General features: G+C 43.3%; 1 long non-coding RNA gene across 2 annotated transcripts; it reads left to right on the top strand.

Moving 5' to 3' along the window:
- LOC106510246 lies at positions 1386-19861 on the top strand. Of its 2 annotated transcripts, none has more exons than XR_001308597.2 (4): positions 1386-4183; positions 6587-6760; positions 7574-7725; positions 17285-19861. It is a non-coding gene; the product is annotated as an uncharacterized LOC106510246 (long non-coding RNA). The 2 variants fall into 2 exon arrangements; XR_001308599.2 differs by having other exon boundaries at positions 7577-7725.

Consider the following 21694-nt stretch of genomic DNA (forward strand, 5'->3'; position numbering starts at 1 on the left):
TTAGAACTAATTACCTGCAAAGTCTGGATCTTTTCCTGTCGTGTCTCAGGCTTAGCGCATCTCCAGCCAACAGGCCTCAAAGGAAGTCGGCGTTGGAGACCTCCGCGGCCACCATGTTGCTCTCAGCAGCTTGAAATGGGAAGCAACATTTTTGGATTTGAAATCTGGCTCTTTACCTCTCATGAGCTGTGTGATCCCAAGCTCGAGTGTTTCTTTTGCTATTAGAAGCCTCACTTCCACGTGTGGAATGGGTAGCTGAGCAAACTTCCTAGTTGGTAGACGATGGATCTCTTCCCATGCTTTTCTCTGTCTTTCGGGCCATGGACACACAGTCTTAGCTCTCTTTTTCCTTCCTGGACAAATCTCCTTTGTCCATGAAATTGTCCGTGATCTTCAGGCACAGTCAAAGGAAAGGCCAAAACCTTGGCTTTTATGTTAAAGATCCAAGCATCTCGAGATATGCCTCCCTAATTTCCACCCAAACACTTTATGCTTTAAATAAGCAGAGTTGTACCTGGCCTTATTTAAACAAGCTTCCACCCAGTCTTTAGGAAGAAGCAAAAAAAAAATAATAATAATAATAATAATAATACGATGCTAGCTGGAGGGAGAAGTGGGGAATTAAAGTTTTTATTCTCATTTTAAACATCATAGAAAGCAGTCCCACCCCAGCCCCGCCCCCAGCATTAAAGGTTGCCACACCACTTAAAATTTGTACCCAGGAACGTCATACCCATCATCAAATGAGTTCTGAAACGTCCGAATTGTTGGTCAGAAATTGTTTAAGAAATAACCAAATGATTTATCCTCCTGCCCAGACTGGATGACATTTTTCCCATGTGGAACATTCAAACTGATTTCCTGAAATCAGAAAATATCAGAGAATTTCTCTGTCCTGATTCTGACCCACCCTTAACCGGATAAAGCTGATATGTGCCAGTTCTTAGATGAAGAGATAACCTCTGTTTTGCAGGCAGAATGGCTCGGTGCAGAGAAAAAGGCCACCTTCAGACGTGGGTTCAAAGGGCACGGCCTCCACGTAATGTCCTGTGTGATTCTGGGCAAGAGTCTCTGAGTCCCAATCACCTCACCCCTAAAAGCAGAGCGTCCATCGTCCTTTCAGGAACAAGCACAACACACAGGGCACTGCTCTGAGCCCTCAGGACACAGCACTGAGTCCAGCACCCAAATTCCTGCTTCAAAGAATGAATATTCTAGGAGTTCCCGCTGTGGCTCAGAGGTAACGAACCCAACTAGTATCTATGAGGACGAGGGTTTGGTCGCTGGCCTCGCTCAGTGGCTTAAGGATCCGGCGTTGCCACAAGCTGCAGTGGAGGTCACAGCTTGGATCCAGTGTTGCTGTGGCTGTGACGTAGGCCGGCAGCGACAGCTCCCTTTCGACCCCTAGCCTGGGAGCCCCCATATGCTGTGGGTGGGGCCCTAAAAAGACAAGAAAAAAAAGAATGAATATTCTGGATGGGGAGGCAGGCATTAGAGGCATTGGCAAGTAAAAGCATAAATACTGTGTAATCTGGAAGGTGTCAGGTAGTGAAAAAACAACACTAGAGGGAGAGAAAGCTCAGGACAGCAGGAAGGGCCAGGGAGGCTGGTGTGGGCTGGGGGCGGCTGTTGGGGTGAGGAGGCCAGAGCGTCAGCATTGCTTGCCCCCTGCTATGAGGGTTCTGAAAATAGATTGCCTGAGCGAGTGTAGACAAGAGTTCTTAGCAACTTTTGGTTGACTATGAAGGATGGAGGCAAAAATGGTAAATGTGAAAACACAGCAGGTAAGGGAACAAATATTTAAGTGAAAGGAACCCACATCCCGGGAGACAGAACAAGGTCCGGCTTTCCCGTGAGACGAGTGTCTGGGAGTCTGGCTTCCGATCGGGAGCCGGGAGCGCAGGTGCCTTCCTCCCGCTGCACCTCCTGGGCTCCTCCGTGGCACGGGGCTGATAGGACACCTCTCCAAGGCGCGGCCCTCAAGGATTGGCCCCCAAGGATTGGCACTAGTGCTTTTGACTTGGTGGTGAAACGCCTTCGTTTGTAGAAACAGCCGACACTGTCGAGCCGTGTGATAAAAGTCAATCGAGCCAAGCCCAGGGGTCGGCGCCACCCTCTCGGGGTCAAAAGTCCTATGTATTGTTCCCCCGCGCAGGGTCCCATTTCCTCGGTCAAAGGTCGCCGCAGTGGTCCCCGCCGCCAGTCTGCGGTGACTATTTGAAACTCAAGGGAAGGCAGATGTTTTCTGTGGTCCGGGAGCCGTGTGCGTGAACGAAATTGAAGTCCCTGCGACGAGACAAACGGATTGTGTGGCCTGGGTGTGCGTCGGAGACAAACAGCACCCCAGATTCCCAGAGACGCCCTTCCTTTTTCGGCCCAGTTCCTCTGCCTGGTGTCTCGGGTGACGTGCAGCTGGCAGGTGCTGTCACCTGCCATTGGCGATTATGGGGCTTTTCAGCCCAGAGCGCCCGGGAGAGCTCTTAGCAGGATATTGCCATTCCGAGATTCCGTGCTCACATCTCCACTTGAAACCCAACGGAATCCCATTAATTATCACTTCAGGTAGTAAATCGGTTTCTCATATGTGAAAGGAATGTGGCGACTCGAGTCTCTCTTTTTGTTGGGGATCGCCAGAGGGTTCTTACAGGTGGTATTGAACTCATAAGAATAATTTCAGCACCGCTGCAACAACAAAGCATGTTGTAAATGTGTAACCTTGCTTTTCTTAAAAAGCCCCGAATAACTGGGACGTCGTCTCGGGGGCTTAAGTGTGAGAGCTCTTCCTCCCCCCAGCTCCCTCCAACGTTCAAAGCCCGTATTCAGTCCCCAGCTTTAAAGTCAAGGCGAGGTGCTGATGGACTGTGCTGACGTCGTTGTGCTAATGACAAGACGCTGGGACTTCATTGTCAGAGGGTCGCTTATCATCCCTGTGTATTTAGTCGGCTCTGCCAAGTCTGAATTATACTTTTTATACATTGTGGTTAGAGTCAGTCATTTAAAGTGCTTCAGTGTTGAAACAACATTTTTTTTACAAGTCTTTTAGCTGTAGTTCAAGAGAAAAAAAAAGTCTTCTACAGCATCATTAAACAGGGTTCAAAGTAAGTCCTTGCTGAAAGATGTGAAGTTTGAGCTCTTAGGAAATGAAATCTTTGATCTCCAAAATGATGAGTGAAAATATTTTTGTCCACAGGCCCATTTTTATCTCGGGGTAAAGAAAGTAATACAATTTAATCTACATAATACTTCCCCTTCTGAGGCCTCAACTCGGCCTCTGGCCCTAGGGTCCAGAAGTGTCCCCTGACGTTGGCTGAAGGAAGAAACTGGAGACAGGCTTATCTGTCAAGGCATCAGAGCGCGGTGGCTGCATATGCAGAAGGGCCTTGTTTACATGGTGCCACCATCATGTTTCAAAGATGCAACATTCTCAGGGCTTTTTTTTTTTTTTTTTTTTCGGTGAAAATAAAAAATTAAGATAGAAATGAATGACCACGAGTCATTAGACTGAGCTGTGGAAGCACCAGTCACCCCCACCCCACCCCCAAGCCATCGTGTGACTGTAAAAATACAGCCTTTGGGATAAGAAAGGAAAGTAAATGCTAGCCTGGTCAGCACACGGGCTGAACAAACTCAAGACTGGCCTGCCAGAAAAAGAAGAGCAAAACCAGAGTGGGGACCAGACGCCCCAGCTGTCCTTCAAGTTCATGGATCTGATCACCATCTCTGTCTCTTCTTTAATTTCGTTTGCTTCAGATGCGTTATAAAGCCGTATGTGTTTATTTACTCGAAGCCAGACCCTATTCTAGGCGCTGGGCTATAGTAATGAACAAAAGCAAGCCAAATTTTTCTACTTTTTTTGCCTTACGGCTTTATTTTTGAACTGGTTCGTCCTACATCACGTCATAGAGACATTCTCTAAACCCTTCTAAATGGTTTTAAGTTTTGCGTTCACATTGGGGTCATGAATTCACCGGGAATGCATTTGTGCGTTGTGTCTGAGGTAGGAGTTCAGTCCCCCCCACCATATGCTTACTAGGCATTAGCATGGCAGACCACGTGCTTTCACTTGAGTCACACATTGCCGTTCTGTATTTTCATGGGTGTCTTCGGAACAACTGGTCCAATGGCTTCTACTCCACTGGTTGAATGTCTATTCCTGGCCCACTATCACACTGCATTAATTCCTGTAAGTACAAGTATCAAGATAATGCAGCTTATATATAATTTAACATGCCGTATGTCATTCTTATCCTTCGAAATCAATGGATTCCTTTGAATTCCTTCCCCCCCACCCTTGGCCATGCCTGCAACATACACAAATTCCCAGACCAGGGATCAAACCTGCACCAGGTCTATAACCAGAGCAGCAGCAGTGACAATGCCACATCCTTAACCTGCTGAACCACCAAGGAACGCCCTTATTATTTTTATAGTACTATGTCAGACAACATTTTAAAGTTGTATTTAAATTCGACTAGGTCCATAGATTAATTTGGGGAGAGAGTACATCACGTAACGATGTCTTGCTATCCATGAACGTGGTCTCCCCATTTTTTAGCTCTCCGTGAAGGTTTACATCTTTCTCCTTTGAGGTTTGCGCTTCTCAGATTTTTCGTTGGACTCTCTTTTCTACATGTTTATCTGTTTGCTGAGTTTACAGGACTACACTGAATTTTTTATATTGATCATTTATCCAAAACCAGCCGAAGACTCATTGAAATATAAAAATGTATCAATACATGCTCTTTGTTTTCTTTAGGAAAAAAGTGATTATTAAACTCTAAATCTTTTACTTATCTGTTTAAAAAAATGTCTTCATCTTCTATGACAGGCATTGCTAGGATCTCCAACAGAAAAATGAAATCAACAGGTAGTGGTGTTCTACTTATCTTGTCTCTGAAATGTTAAAAATTCTTCACCATTAAGTATGTTTCCTGCAGATTTAGTAATTTTTTTTCATTTTGAAGAATTTTCTATTTATAGATTGTTATGAGTTTTTCTCACAAAGTGTTAAATTTCTTCAAATATTTTTTCCACATCTGGTAAGTGATCTCATGTGGATTTTCTTCTTTAATTTGTTAGTGGAACTAGTTGACTCCATAGATTTCTTAATATTAAGCCAAACTTGCATTCCTGAGATGTATTTAATTTGGCCATGATGTATTTTTTTTTCTTGGTTGTGCTTGCAAACTGTGGAAGTTTCCAGCCCAGAGATTGAACCCACACCACGGAAGTAACCAGAGATGTGTCAATGCCATATACTTAACCCATTATGCCACCAGGGAACTTATGATGTATTTATTTTAATACATTAATATATTGTTGAATATATTTTCGTAATTTATTTCGTTTTGGTTTGATCGTGGTAAAATACAAATGAGTTACTCTCTTAGCAATTTTAAAGTGTGTAGTTTAGCATTGCTAAGTGTATTCACATTGTTGTGTAACCAATCTCCAGAACTTCTCATCTTGCAAAACTGAAACTCTATACCCATTAAACAATAAGTTCCCATTTCCTTCCCCACCGGCCCTCAACAGTTACCATTCTACTCTCTGCCTCTATGGATTTGACTCCTGTAGGTACCTTATCTAAGTATAATCACAGATACGTGTCGTTTTATTTAGCATTTCCTCAAGGTCCATAGATTCATCTGTGTTTTAGCATGTGGCAAAATTCCCTTCCTTTTTTTTTTTTTTTTTTTTTTTTTGTCTTTTGTCTTTTGTCTTTTTGTCTTTTGTTGTTGTTGTTGCTGTTGTTGCTATTTCTTGGGCCGCTCTCGCGGCATATGGAGGTTCCCAGGCTAGGGGTCAAATCAGAGCTGTAGCCACCGGCCTACGTCAGAGCCACAGCAACGCGGGATCCGAGCCGCGTCTGCAACCTACACCACAGCTCACGGCAACACCGGATCGTTAACCCACCGAGCAAGGGCAGGGACCGAACCCGCAACCTCATGGTTCCTAGTCGGATTCGTTAACCACTGTGCCACGACGGGAACTCCTCCCTTCCTTTTTAAGGCTGAATAATATTCCATTACACATGTATGCATGTCGTACCTTATGTATCCGTTCATCTGTCAATGACACAGATGGCCTCTGTCTTTTGATTCTTGTTAATAATATGCTATTATGAACATGACATACAAATAAATCCTTTGTTTGGGATTTTTAATCTATTTTTCACACGTGAGATGGTCTCATAGTATCTTCTTCTCACAGTGTCCTTTTCTGGATTAGGTTTTAAAGTTACAATACCTAATAAACTTAAGCAAGAGCTATTCACTTATTTTCCTCCTAGATTATTTTATTTTTTTATCGAGATTCTCTGTTCTTTAAATGTTTAGCAGAGATGATCTTTAAAGCAATTTAGGTCTGATTTTTTATTATGGTAGGATTTTAACTGTTTGCACAACTTCTGTATTGTTCCCAGGCCTATTCAGGAATTCTGTTATCTTTTAGACAATTGTGGTAAATGAGTTTTCGAGAGATATGTCTGTCCCAGCTAATTTTTTCAGACGCATTCACATAACATTTCTCACACCAATTTCTTCTTCTTCTTCTTTGTTCTTTATGTCCCCCCACCCCACCCCAGCATGCAGAAGCTCCCGGGCCAGGGATTGAATCCAAGCCACAGTTATGACCTATGCTGCAGCTGCAGCAATGCCAGATCGTTAATCCACTGCCCTGGGCCGGGACGAAACCCACCTTCCCACAGCGACCTGAACCTGCTGCAGGTGGACCCTTAACCAGGAATAACTGCCCCATGGTGAGAACCCCACCACTTTCTCATTAAAGTAATACTCACTATAGTTATCTCAGATTTTATTTCTAATATTTTTATTTATCTCTTTTCTCTTGTATCTTATTTCTTTTTGACAAGTCTGCCGCAGGCTTGACTACAGGCGCGTGATCAGGGCTTTTAAATTCTTTGTCTGACATCTTTCTAATTTTATTAATCTCTGTCAATTTTTAATATTTTCTTCCTTCTTCTTTGTTTGGCTTAATGCTTGTGTTTTTTCCTAACTTCTTGAGTTGAACAATAATTCATTACCATTCAGTCTTTCTTCTTTTATAAGAATTTAAGACAATGATTTTTCTCCCTTGTATCACTTTAGCTTCACTCTACAAATTTCAGTAGTATTTTCATTTTTATTAAATTTTCAATATCTCACAACATATATTAATTTTTGACACATTATTTTAAAATAGAATTTTTAAATTTTAATGTAAGAAATTGAAGTTATTTTTTCTTTCATTTTGATACTAAATAATTTCTCTATTGACCACATCTTTGAGTTTTTATTGTCTAGATGACTCTTTTCTCTAATAATTGAATTTTAAGATGTATCTCCATCACCAGTAGCAGCGGGTGTTTTGCTTTTGTCAATTTCGTAGTAAACAATATACAATATTCATTTTAAACGCAAGTAAATTGTTGACTCCTGAGAAGTTCTCATTCTTTTATAGTCTTTTTTATAATGTATCTTCTTTTGATGGAATTTTAGTGGTCAGTTCTAAAAGTGTGTGTGGTGAGACAGACTATTCGATGACTAAATCTTGTCTACCTCACCACTCTTAGCAGATTCCTGAAGACTACATCACGAAGACTGTCGGAGGCAGAGACAATAAGGGCTGCAGCCTGTAGCCCGTCTGGTCCCCTAGTCTGCTGGTGTCTCCCGGCCCTCATAGGAAGCCATCCCAGCGCCCTGTCAGCTAATCCAGAAGGGGAGGGTAAGTGAGCAACTCTCAAGCTTCCCTTTCCCTGGGATCTGCCCCCCATCCCATGTCTTCTAAAGGCAGGAGTACTCCCTGATCAAACGGAGTCTTTGGAACTAGCCCTCCAATATCAGCCCCGTGGGAGAAAAGTCAGGGAGGAGAGAAGACAGGGGAGGGAGCCCAAGAAAGGAATGTGTCTCGCCAGGCTGGTTCATTTTATAATCTCTTCATTCCTTGCGATAAAACACTGCACTCCAGTGAAGTCAGGACACTTTTTGCACGCCTAAGGACTTTGTTTTTGTCTCTGACACACTTCAGAGCTCCTTTTCCGTGAGGAGGAGTGATGGGGTAACGACCCACCACTCTGCACCGCAGCCCCCAGGAGTTACACAGTTTCGACGGCACGATTTTCCAACTGAGGACCTTGAACAGGCAACTTGCCACATCCAAACAGAGTTGCCCCAGCACTGAGATCAAACTCCTCTCGTCTGGCCGGATTTCCCCTTGACCTCATGATTAATTCAGGATTGAAGCGAACAAGTGAGTCCATGGAGCAGAACTCAGGCGCTTGGGATTCTATAAAGGGATTGACTGGAGGAAGGATATGAGCCTGGGAAGAAAAATGGGAAAGGTATTGCTACTGAGAGGGGGCTGTCGAGCCGTTCAATTAGGGGGTTGTGATTCTGAGGTTGGTTCATGATTCATTCATTTACTGAATATTTATGATAACAATAGCACACATTTATATAAGGGCTACTAGATACCAAGCCCTTGACATTTATTAAATTATTTAACATGTGTAACAATCCTATGATGTTATTGTCATCTCTGATTTACACATGATGCCACCGAGGCATGGAAAAATTGAAGACCCCGTTGCTAGTAGGTGATAGAGCTGTGATTCTAACCCAGGCAGTCTAGTTAGTCCAGGCTCTCCTTAATCCCTCCGGCATAGAGTCTTTTACTATATCATCACACACAGGTGTATGAGAATACAGAAGGGTGCATGTCAATACAAAGATGCCCCATAAGATTACACAAAATATAGACTCTATTCTCTGCCCTCAGCGAGCTTACAGTCTAGTTGGAGTGATTCTCACGTAAGTAGCTAAGTGAAGTGCGGAAGTGCATTGTAATTTGCCCAAGAAAAGGGGCTATTGAAGCATCTACAAGCCCAAAGATTCCCACAGATTCACACCAAACGGGGGACGTGATATCTACGCTGAGACCTAAACATCGAATTACAATTGTTCAGTCAAAGACAGTGGGAAGAGGTTTCCAGGCAGAGGAAAAAGAATATGCAAAAGCCCCCAGGCATGAAACAGAAGATTTCAAAAAGTCTTCGCAAACACTATGTGGAGAAGCCATGGAAAAGGCAGCATGAGAAATGCTGGCATCGTCCCACTCGAGCGGTGTTACCACAGTGGCCCCAACCAGCCAAGAATTAGCCACACGGAGAAACAAGTGGGCAAATTAAAAAGTGTGAAAACTTGGGGCACATGATCTCCGTAGTCGCCTAAATACTTGAAGGGTAAGAAAAACAAAGACAGAAATAGCTTCCTTGACTTCCGGCAATTGATAGACTGCAGCGAGTCAGACTCATAAAGTACACTGGTCAATAAGTTTTCATGTGTGTCTCCCGTATACGCCCTTCCCTAGACTCAAGCTCCTTGAGTGGAGAAATTGTGCCCAAATCAGGTCTCAGGTCCCTTTAAAACAGCCCAAAGAAGACGCCATCGATGTGTTAACCTCACTTGTCACTGGCGAACGGTGAGGCGCCACCAAATGGCTATTCACATGGTGATAAATACGCTTTTTCTTTGTAACACTTTTCTAGACCTCGGTGTCGCTGACTTCTGAGAAAGGAAATAATACAATTTTCAGGGCCCGCGTGAGGTGGTATATTGTCTTTGTTCGCAACAGTTTGCTGAGAGTGAATTTCACCCCCCAGAATATAACAGCTCCTTTATGGTCACTGCAGTGTGAGTAAATATGGATTTTCCATATGGAGACGACAGTGGCATTATTTTTCCCTTGGTTTCCTCTGCGTAAGAAGGAAGGGGCAGTGTGTTTTTGTAACACATTGTGCTCCTCGCTCCTTCAGACAGATTCTAAGCCATTAGGGAAATCAGCCTTTTTGACACTTGTTAAAAGCAATGGGCATAATTTACCCTGTAGGCTAAAGCAAAGGGAGTTTTTCCCAGGGATCTTGGGTGCTTTTGAGACTAGGAGGTCACTCTGGCCGTACCCCACAAGTTCAGAGAGTGCAGTGCTCTCTTCATTTTCTTTATATAGTGGGACACATGGACAGTGAAGAGCCTGCTGTCCTTACTTAGCTCCGTTTTCAAACCCGGTAGGTGGGGGTGTGACACAGAGTGACTTTCCTAGAAACCCCGTAAAAACGTTCACAGTAACAGACATGCATATGCGTATTCTCGCCACCTGCCTCTGTCTTTCTGTCTGTCTCTCTGTCCTTCTGTCTCCATCTCTGCCTGTCTGGCTGTCTGTTTTACAGATATATGTGTATCTCCCTATCTGTAAATTAGCATCAGAATATGAGGAGTTTATTAACTATGAAGACTAGATAATCATCGTAGAAAAAAGAAGCTACTTTTCCAGTGATGAAAAAATGTATCCTATTCATAAAAGATTGGATATATTATAGGTTCATTATCTTCTGGACCAACTGAAGGGAATATATCTTGTGAGGTACTTTTATAGAACGAGATGGAAGAGAAGCAAATTCTTTAAAGTAATTAGAGAAGTTTCTGGAGTTCCCGTCCTGGCGCAGCCGAAATGAATCTGACTAGGAATCGTGAGGTTGTGGGGTCGATCCCTGGTCTCGCTCAGTGGGTTAAGGATCCGGTGTGGCCGTGACCTGTGGTGTAGGTCGCAGATGCAGCTCGGATCTGGCGTTGCTGTGGCTGTGGTGTAGGCCAGAGGCTACACCACCAATTCGACCCCTAGCCTGGGAACCTCCGTATGCCGAGGGTGCGGCCCTAAAAAGACAAAAAAAAAAAGTTTCCTAGGCAAAACAGAAGGAAAAACAACCTCTCATCTAGGAAAGATGACAGTAGAAACTTTCCTAGGGAATTAAAATCTGGATTGGACTATGGTTACCCTGTTTCAAAACCCTTAGCTGGTAATTCCTGATCATCTGTAATTTCCCAGAATTTTCTGGGATCAGCATTTGTTAAAAGAAGCCAAATACTTTGGCCATCATTGACGTCATACAGTCAATGATTTTTGAAAAATAATCTGTATGAAATTAGGTAAATTCTCTCTTATTCTAAGTTTATGAAGAATGTGTGAAAGGTCATGAAAGGATGTTAAATTTTATCTATTTTGTTTCTATCCATTGAAGTAATCATAGTAATTTTCTCTTTTATTCTATTAAAGTGGAAGATGTATTGATTAATTTTGAATGTTAAACAAACCTTGCATTCTTGGGATAAACTTGGCTTGGTTATGATGTATTTATCATTTTAACATATTATTAGATTCTATTTTCTAATATATTGTTTAGGATTATTAAGTGATATTTGTATGAAAAACTGCCATGTACTTATCCTTTCTTTAAAAGTCATGACAGGTTTTAATATTACAATTATCCTGGCTTTTAAAATGAATTGGAAAGTATTTTCAGTTCAATTTTCTGGGAGAATTTGTGTAAGATTCTGTAACTTTCAGAATCCTTAATGCTTGGAAGAATTCACAGGGTTAAAGACTTCTGTGGAAAGGTTTTTATTAAAGATTTAATTTAGTTAACGGATGTAAGAACTATTCACATTTTCTAATTTTTATTATATCAGTTTTGAAAAATTGTGCTTTTCTAGAATTTATCTATTTCATCTAAATGTTCAGGTATATTGGCATGAATTTTTTCACATTATACTCATACTTTCAATGTTTTAGGATTGCAATAATATCTCATTTTTCAGTTCAAGTATTGATAATTTGTATCTTCTTCCTTCTTTTTAATCAGCCTATCAATTTGAGAGTCTTTTCAAAGAACAAACTTTTGGCTTTGTTGATTTTTTTCTCTTGTTCATTATTTTCTGCTTTTATCTTTAATAGTTTCTTTACTATGCTTTTTTGGTGTTTGTAGTAGGTTCCTCCCCCACATTTCCTGAAATAAAATCTCACATTGTTGATTTTCAGCCTTTCCTCTTTTCTGCTATATCCTTTTAAGGCTATAAATTTACCTCTGATCAGAGCTTTGGAAAATTCCTAAAAGTTTTGATATGTTATGTTTTCATTCTTGCTTAGATCAAAATATTTTCAATTTTCTTAGTACTTTCTTATTTTCGACAGAGATGATTTAAAAATATATTACTTGGTTTCCAACCATTTGAATTTTTTTAAATATTCCTTTTAAAATTCATTTTTAGCTTAATTCCACTGAGGTCGAAGAACATATTCTAACTGAACTCAGTCTTATAAAATTTGAGACTTTTTTCTTTGATTATCCGGAGTATGGTCAGTTTTGGCAAATATTCCACATGTACTTGAATGCAGTATATATGCTTAGATTCAGATATGTAGTTCCTTTATTGAGTTTTGTCTGCTTTATCAATTAATAAGATGTATTCTACTGTCTTATTATGATTATAGATATGTCTGTACTTTTGTTTTTGTCAGTTTTTGACTTAGATATTTTGAAACCATTTTATCAGGAGCTCACAAATTTAGGTTATTGTATAAACCTAGCAGTTTGATTCATTTATCATCTGAAATGTCATTGCTTATCCCTAAAAATACCCCTTTCTCTTACATTACTATAAATATATGAGTTTTCTCTTAGTTGGGATTTGCATTATACCTTTATTCATCCTTTTATTTTCAAATTTTCTGTGTACTTATATTTAAGATACATTGCATATAAGCAACATATGCTTTCGTTTTTGATCTACTATCACAATCTTTATCTTTGGAGTTTTTAGGCCATTTATGTTAAATGTAATTAATGATATTTATGGTTGTAATAGCTATAAAATTCCTACGTCTTTTCTGTTTGTTCCTTTTGCCTTATACATGTTTTCTTTTTCTGCTTTCATTTAAACTAATTATTTTTATTTCATTTAAACTAATTATTTTTAAAGATCTCCTTTCTACTGGCTTGTTAGTATTTTATAATTATTTTAATCATTACCCTGCATTTTTGCTTTATCACAGGCCTCTATAAATTCATCTTTTTACCCTTTCCCAGATAATGCTAGTATAACATGTCTACTACCATTGCCTTTTTCTACATTATTTTCCATGAATTTTATTTTTTAAGTTCTATTGACGTATAGTTGATTTACAATGTTGCGATAGTTTCTGCTGTACAACAAAGTGATTCAGCCATACATATACACATATTTTAATCTACATATATTTTATACTACCCGTTACCACTATTATTTTCCACTGTCAACAGTAACTTTTATTTGCTTACATTCTTAGACTATTTAACACTGGTCAGTGATTTCTTCCCTTTTTTCCTTTTTACTTATTTATTTATTTTTATTTTTTGACATTGAATTTTCTTACAGGTTGGTTGGTCTGCTGCTAGAAAAGCTAGCAAAGAAACCATTCACAGACAGATTAGAGTTTTAGTAGAGCAATTTGCCTCCTGCAGGCTGTGACAAGGTGACCAAGAAAGAAGTCTGAAAACCTGAATTTTAGGCTGGGATCGCTGTGGGCTGGCTACAGAACACTGAACAAGTTTCTTACCTTATCTACTACAATAGGCCCTCTGTTTAAAGGGGATGGGTTCACAGGAAGTTGCTTCCCATTTCAACTTTCTAAGATTTTTTTCTTTGCCAGGACTACTCTAAAAGACTGCTATTATATCATACTTTGTCCCTTATCACTTTAAATTATTCATTTTTTACTTAATTAAGTTACACATTTCATTATATGAAATTAAAGAATGGATTTAATTTTATAAAATTATTTCAATGCAATTAGAGCCACAAGCATTGTTAACATGAATTCTTTGTTGTTGCTACTGAAATCTAAAAGTTGAACCAACTAGGAGTTCCCGTTGTGGCTCAGTGGTAACAAATCCGACTAGGATCCATGAGGACATGTGTTCAATCCCTGGCGTTGCTCGGTGGATTAAGGCTCCAGCATTGCCATGAGCTGCTGCGTAGGTCACAACCACTGCTCGGATCTTGAGTTGCTGAGGCTGTGGTGTAAGCCGGCAGCTGGTAGCGATAGCTCCAATTGGACCCCTAGCCTGGGAACTTCCCACGTGCTGTGGGTGTGCCCCCCCTCAAAAAAAGTCAAAGTTGGACCAACTAAAATATTTCCATTTTTTTCTCCAAATTATTAAAGTTATGTTTTGGTACACTTAATTTTTTTAGGACTATTAAAATTTTTGTTGCTTTTCTGATTATGTATTATCTGTTTGATTATCTGTGGTGGTTGCTTGCAACACTAAGCACGTATTCATACAGACACACTTAAAAAGGCAGGTTTTCTTCTGTGCTGGTATTGATGTTTCCAGTTATCTCAAGGGATATAATAAATTCTCAAAAATGCATTATGGTTCACCTGAAGTTAAAAAAATGCACATGCCACATACTATTTTGGGTACCGGATGGAAGAATAAGAGAAAATTAATTTGTATTAGGTTAAAGCAATCCCTAGGGGGTTGGAGGTAAAATGTAAAGAAAAAAACAACTTTTCTTGTTTCTTGTTTAATAATAGGAACTTAGTAAATATTGAACAAATGAAAGAAAGTCAAGGGTGAGACTAAAAGGACGGAATTTTGCAGAATCATCTGAACATGGGTGTAATTGGGAGTGAATGACACAGCATCTTGGCAATATCTGGGACAATCAGAATTACTTGATTCATTAGTTTAAACTAAAGAGAAACTGGGAGTTCCCGTCATGGCTCAGTGGTTAACGAATCCAACTAGGAACCAAGAGGTTGTAGGTTCGATCCCTGCCCTTGCTCAGTGGGTTAAGGATCCGGCGTTGCCGTGCGCTGTGGTGTAGGTTGCAGACGCGGCTTGGATCCCATGTTGCTGTGACTCTGGCGTAGGCCGGTGGCTACAGCTCTGATTGGACCCCTAGCCTGGGAACCTCCATATGCCGAGGGAGCGGCCCTAGAAATGGTGTAAAAAAAAAAAAAATTGAAGAGAAACTTTTACAGACTGGGCCAGCATTTCTGCCATAACAAGTCAATGGTATAATAATTACCACCTACCAGCGCTATTCCATTGTAACCATGTAGAAATTAATACTTATTTAGGGAAGTCCAAGACCAGAAATGTCATGTTCGCTTTAAATACTGCTCCCTCTCATTTTTTTCTCATCTTGAAAACTTAGTGCTGAAATCTATTCGTAATGTTTGACTTGTTAAATTTAGGCATTATCACTTACAAAGTTTCTACAAAGTAAAAAGCAGTCTATATTTACGCTTCTATCCGCAGTCCAAAAACCAACTCACTCGAAGAAAAATTAGGTTTATTTGACTCAGACAGGAAGAAAATGTTCAAAGTTTTCTAAGTCAACTTGCTTGTTTATCTTTCTCGTAAATATACTCCAAACACTCATTTCTTTTCCAAGGTCTACTAATGGCTGCTCTCATGTTGCATCAGAAAGTTCTACCTTTCCAGACTTTACTATGGGCGGGGGGAGAAAAAGCATCGCTGATTTCAGCAAGAGGGCGTGGACACCGGGAACAAAGAGGCACAGAGAAAGTCTAGGGTCCTGCTGGAGGAGCTTCAGCATGTCCACAGCCCTCCTAAATACCACTTTACCTTTTTCTTGCAAAGATAAAACATGCTCGTGGTATAAAACTTGGAAAAATTAAAGCATAGGAAAAAAAATTCAAAGTATGAGTACTTTTGCCACACAGATGTTAATACTAATACTAATTTATGGACCCTGTGGTGCATTTTCTTCATCCCAATTCAAGACAATATTCTACGTACAGTTTTGTTTGCTGCATGTTTTGTGTTTTGCTTTGTAGATGTACTAAACATGTATTCATTTCCCTATGGAGAAACATTTAGGCTATTTCTACGTCTTAGATTCTTAAGTAATTTTTGATGTATATCGTTGTCCACACATCTTTTGTTAGTAGTTATTTTCGTATGATGCATTACTAGCCATGGAATTAGATGTACTTTGGGCAGAGCATTTTACGGCTCTGAAAGTTTCCAAATGACCAAGAAGGCGTTTTTTTGTAATAGTCCATAGAGTACAAGAATGGTCATTTTTTAGCAACCTCAACAGCTGGGTATGATAGCTTTCTTTGCTCTTGGCCAATTTTTACAAGAGTAAGTGTATCTGTTAGTTTCGTATGCATTTGTTTCACAACTTCTTTGAAAGAGAGACGTCTAGCTGCATCGTGGGGAAAGGAGTTAAGCAGACAGTGACCCTGGCGAAACGCTGTTACCTGCACCAGCTCAGCACATCCCATTTCCTCACCTCCCAGGTGAATGGGGCCTGCATGCCGGCCACTTGCTTACCAACCCAGTGCCATGGCTTCTTTCTGTCCAGCTGGCCTACCTACTCTCTGCAGTCTGTGCTATTGGACAGCCCTGTTTGTGCCGACAAGCTCAAGCCATCAATCATCTTCGAACCAGATGCCAATGAGTTTTCTCTGACAGGGAAGTTTTGTCCAGTATCTCCTGTAGGGCACGAGGGGCCATAGAACCTGGGTTTCCTGTAAGGATATGTGCCATGGCTTTGTGTGGGGAGGAGGGTGGGCCCGCTGGCCCCGAGGCCGAGAGCAGTACATCCATCAGACAGTATAAACTATTTTCCAAAAACTGGTGTAAGTCGAGCCCTTCTTCAATGATCCACAGGCTCAAGGCTTCCTAAAGAATAAATGTATTGTGGACAAGTGTTTGACGGCCTTGCAGAGGTCAATCATGTAAGCACAAACTGATTCGTATGCCTCCGGATGATTTTTTGTTTCATTTCTGAAGCTAAGTGTTCTTAAGAAATTCTTCAGTGGTAAATGAAATTGCATTATAATTGCTGAGAAACTCCCGCTAGCTTATCCAACATTCAAACAATGTTTATGGACCATGGGCAGTTCGAGTGTATGGTGAGGAATGTAGCTTCTGTGGTCAGACCAGATGGCCCGGCTCCAGTCCAGTTTCTCCCTTTAATGGCTGTGACTTTGGACAATTTAGTTAACCTCTCAGTGCCTGTTTACTCTCTAAAATGGAGATCATTTGGGTCCTCCCGCAAGAAGTGCCGCAAGGATTAAATAAGAGAACAGGTGCTTCTAGCAATGCCTGAAACATATGAGTGCTCCACTGATGCTCTTAATGTTTGCCACGCACCTACAGACCAAACTTTCTGTTCAACACAGGAATGTGTATAAATACACGGTAGACATCGGGGCTAATCTCAACCAAGTTACCATGTAGTATGAAGATAAAACACGTACGTGAAGCCCGCAGATTCTTCAAGGCTCCTCTGAAATGCATTAAAGTCTTCTTTAAGGCCATCAAGTTCAATATAATCTCCCCCCCCGCCCCCGCAGCTTAAACGGACTTGTTATCCTGTTCTACCCAGCTTTATAATTAATTATGGACCTGTCCATTCCTTCCTACCAGATTTTGATTTCCTCGAAGCTGACTCAGTTCATCCTCTTCTCCATGCCTGGTGCCCTGGCTGGCACATGGTAGGTGCCCAAAAATGCTTGACGAGTCCAAGGCGGTATATGACGATTGCCACAAGAGCATTGCCATCGAGACACTGGGGACATTCACCTTCATCTCCTGCCACGGGCATCTGGAGAGGTCCAGAAACACCCACTGCGGATTTGCAGCATTAAGGAAAGCTTTGTGGAAAGCAGGGCACTGAAAGAGCTTCTCGAGCAGGGGACTCAATCTCTCCGAGTCTCAGCTTCCTTAATCCGCCCTTTTAACCTCTCTCCTGCTTGCGGAATTCAGGAAACACGCATCCCTTTTCTGAGTACATGCCTCCTCAAATTCACGGAAATAATCCAGGCATCGATTGTGAGGAGGTAGCGCACCCCCAGGGCACATGAGCGTCACGGCGCTGACCACAGAGACACACATCACGCATCCTAAGATGACTTCCTGGCGCTGTCTGGGTGGTAGCACTGGAGGGAACCATTGCCTTTTAGAGGAAAGTTACAGTAAATGTCCCCATATGAATGATCACGGGAGGGACGTGCGTAAGCCTGGTGTTACTTGGCAGGACTATGCTGCCTGACTCCTACACCAGACCCGCCCCCTCACTTGTTCCTTCGCTTGAACATTTAGGAGGAAGGGGCAGCGTTCCCTTGGGCTCGCATTGTGGCCAAAGCGAGCCCCATCACGCCCAGCAAATATTTCAACAGTCACAGAGCAGCGGGAGAGACCAGCGTAAAGGCAGCCTGCTCCGGACCTCGGCGCCTTCCAGCAGCTTGACCCTGGAATCGACAGCACTGCCCTGTTGGAAATCCATCTGCTAATTTCATGGACCTGGATTCTGGCGCGGCGGGTGGTCAGTTGAGCTCGAAGCGAGCAGAGAGGACCAGAGGTTCTAAAGGGAACCATGCGTCAGCGCGCGGCCCCACGTGCGCAGACATGAAACCCCTCCGACAGCACCCGAGAGGCGTATTTTTCAGCGCAGAAGCCGCAGAAAGCAGGACCCGGCTCCCACCCCTTCTTTATATTCCAATGAGATTTGCTAGTTTAACCAGGGCTGCCGTACAGAAGCTCTTGTGGTTCATGTTATATTAATAGTGTGGCCTGATTATCAAAAGCCATTACTCTTGGTTATCTTGCCGCGGCTGGACGAGCTGCTATAAGTCAGAGTGACTGCCCACCCAGCGTTTGCTCCCTGCTTATGATAACAGGATTCTTAATGCAAAAGTGCATTTGTAAAATTATTGCCTTTTGCAGATCAGATTGGTTATAAATGAGATGCGATCACACAACTGTTTTTCCCTGTATAAAAAAATTAAATCCATAAATTACACGTCGGTTCCCTCCATGGTCCCGGCTTCATGAGGGTCAGTTTCCTTGTGGTCAAACTCGGAGGTATGGCTTTCAAAGCAGATGGGTTGTGAGCTGAGTCCTGGCCGGGGGCACAGACTTTTCTTCCGGCCTGTCTTCTCCTGTTCTTTGATGTAGTCTTCTGCAGGCCTGATTGCGGCCTTGTGGATCCGGCTCCCCCCCACCCCCGCTTTTTTCTTCCCCTGCTGGTGGAGGGGTGCTTTGTTTAGGTTAGTTCTGTTTCTTGAACGCAGTCATGATAACGGATCGGATGCCGTGCCGCTTCCGCATGGATGCAAACCCCCGTCTCCGGCTCTTTGCCGAACTCGCATGGCTTGGAGGGGCGGCCTTCACAGCTCCTCGGGGTTCTTGCCACTGGCCGACTTTTTAATTCTACCCTCCCTTGCTCTGACACCTTCACAGGCTCAGGCTTTGGATGGAAGAAAAGGCAAGGGGAGAGCCACTCCAATGAAGTATAAGGACTCAGTTACAGTGCTGGCTCATCTCCTTCTCCGTAGGTTTCCCCATTCACGTTCCTCCAACCGGGAGCAAGAGACAGGGCTCCCCTCGGGGCGACGTGAGGGCGTCTCTCACTGCGCATCTTTCCAAGCTCCCAAGTTCCTCTATCAACAAACATATCAAGGGGTGAAGCGACAGGACTCTCTCTCCTCCTATGCGCTTCCCATCTGAACAGCGTTTTCGCATTCTTGATTGTTATAGACAGTGAAGCTTTTCAGCCCTAATTCATTAAAAACATAGATTCATGACAAGTTGTTTGAAATGTGGTCCCTTAAGCTTTTTCCGTCTTTTAGAAACTGTTTCATATCACTATCTAAGAAGAAAAGCCAGCCAAGATTTACATTTTAATTTAGTTAACCAAATAGTTCAGCCTATGTTCTCCAAAGACAAAGACTGGCCTGTACGTGGGCGGATTTTCCTGTATTTTATTGCTGTAATTTGCATGAGAAACACCAGATCCTGTATAATTGTTGCTTTGTTGTTGTGATCCGAGTAGCTGTTTCCAATGTCAATAATTATAACTTGAAATGAAATTTAGTAGCAGTGAGGGGGTGGAGAGTGGAGGCGACTGCCAGCCAGTCAGGCTTTCACATCAAACTAACCACAGTCTAGCCTCCTAATGCGATGCGAGCAGCCACCAGGCTGCCAGCAAACCTCCACACAAAGTGCATGGAAAGAGCCGGTGCCTCGAGCCTGGCTGCCCTCTACCTCTTGCGCTGTGCCATGTTGCTGGGTGCCCACGGAGGAACCAGCATGTTTTATACATGACGGCTGCTAATGGCCTCATTCCCCATGCAAATCATAAAGGCAAACCGCGTCTTTATTGTGAAAGTGGCAACGAGGCCATTTCAAAGCAAAGCCCGGGAAAGCAGGATGATGCCCAGGCTTCTCTGGCGCCTGGACTCGCCCTCTCGCCCTCTTTTATGACTTTGCGTTAAAGACATTTTCTCTGTGGTCACTCACTCGGTCCTTTAGATTCTCTGACGATGAGCGTGAAAGGGGCGGAGCGAGGGTCTGTGCAGACGGCTGCTCCCGCCACGGCTCCGGGCCCAGCGGTGTCCTCGGACCTCCTGGTCACTTTGCCCCCTGCTGCCCACTCATCCCATCCAAGGAGGGGCCTCGTGAAGGGAGCCCAGGTCCTGCATCTGCCCCTCGAGCCTCGCGCCCACCGTGGCCCCGTGTGTCCACATGGGGAGAGTCCAGGGCCGGGCCTCACTGCCGCTCTGTCTCGTTCAAGGGGACACGGATCTGACAGTGTGGACAGAAGAGGAGGCTGCCCGGGAAGCAAACGTCTTCCGAGAGCCTGGCCGCGTGGGCCGTCGGTCCGACACGCACCTCTTCTTTCCTGGAAATCCGGGGCCGCCCGAGCCCCTTCTCCGGGCAATGAACACCGTAGCCTCGACTCAGGCCACTTCCCACACTTAGCTTCCCGATCGTCAGCCCAGAGCTAAGAGGGTTCGTCGGCCTTCACGCTGTTTTCCTTCTCAGAAGAGAAGGAAACGTCTCCAATGAAGGAATTCAGAAACCCCATAATTATGTGAGAATGCAGCATCAAACCCTTCTCGTACCATTTTCCCAGGCGCCCCCCCCCCCGCCCCCCCCGCACCTCCGGGAAGGCAGGTGTATGGGCCGGAGTGGGGACCTTGGTGCAGTGCCTAGAATTCTGGACTCGGCGGCGGAAGGAGTGTCGGGGCACAAAGGGCTGTGGGCTGCGGGACAGGAGGCGGGACACCTTCCCCGGGAAGGCGAAAGCAGACGGTCCCAGCGCCTGTGTCTGTCCTCGGCCTCATTCTCGCTGCTCGCAGTGCATGTCCCAACTGTTGTCAATTTATCACTGTAGCCTGCACTGGTGGGCACAGTGTGAGCAGCCATTAGCGCAGGTGCCTCTATCCATCACAGCCAGTCACTTCTTCCACCTTGTCAAGGAAACTAAATGGAGCTTTTGGGGAAATGTAAACAACTCTCTAATGGACAATCAAAGCGCCACTTTCTGGAGCAAACGGGAGGAAGAAATCTGACAAGACATTGTTAGGGAGGGGGCGGTGGATGATATTTAAGTGTTTTCTAAGAGAACTTTTAATGGTTGTGGTTTAAAACACTGAGGCAGCGTGGGCAGGAGGGGCAGGAAACAGGAACAGAGAGGGACCGAAGCCAAGTCCTTCGTGTCGCCAAGGACTGAGAGATGCGGCCGTGCAGTGATGACAGGCTGCGTGAAGGAACTGCCCATGTTGGCGAGGAAGAGCGGCCCGGCTGATGAGACTCAACGTCAACCAAATGAAAGCGCTCCTAGGAGAAGCTGAAGGCTGGCGGGCACTCTTTTTTATTAATATGATTTTAAAGTTCCAAAGGTATTTGAGATCGGAAAACACCATTTAAATACCCACTCCCCGAGACCACCCTCCATGGCAGAAGCTAACGAAACAGATGGCTCTTCCACTGCATCTCTGAACACAGAAAACCGGCTTTGTCAAACCAGGAGGGGAAGCGGATTCCTCGGAG

This window comes from Sus scrofa, chromosome 4 (genome assembly GCF_000003025.6).
Source record: "Sus scrofa isolate TJ Tabasco breed Duroc chromosome 4, Sscrofa11.1, whole genome shotgun sequence".
NCBI lineage: Eukaryota > Metazoa > Chordata > Mammalia > Artiodactyla > Suidae > Sus > Sus scrofa.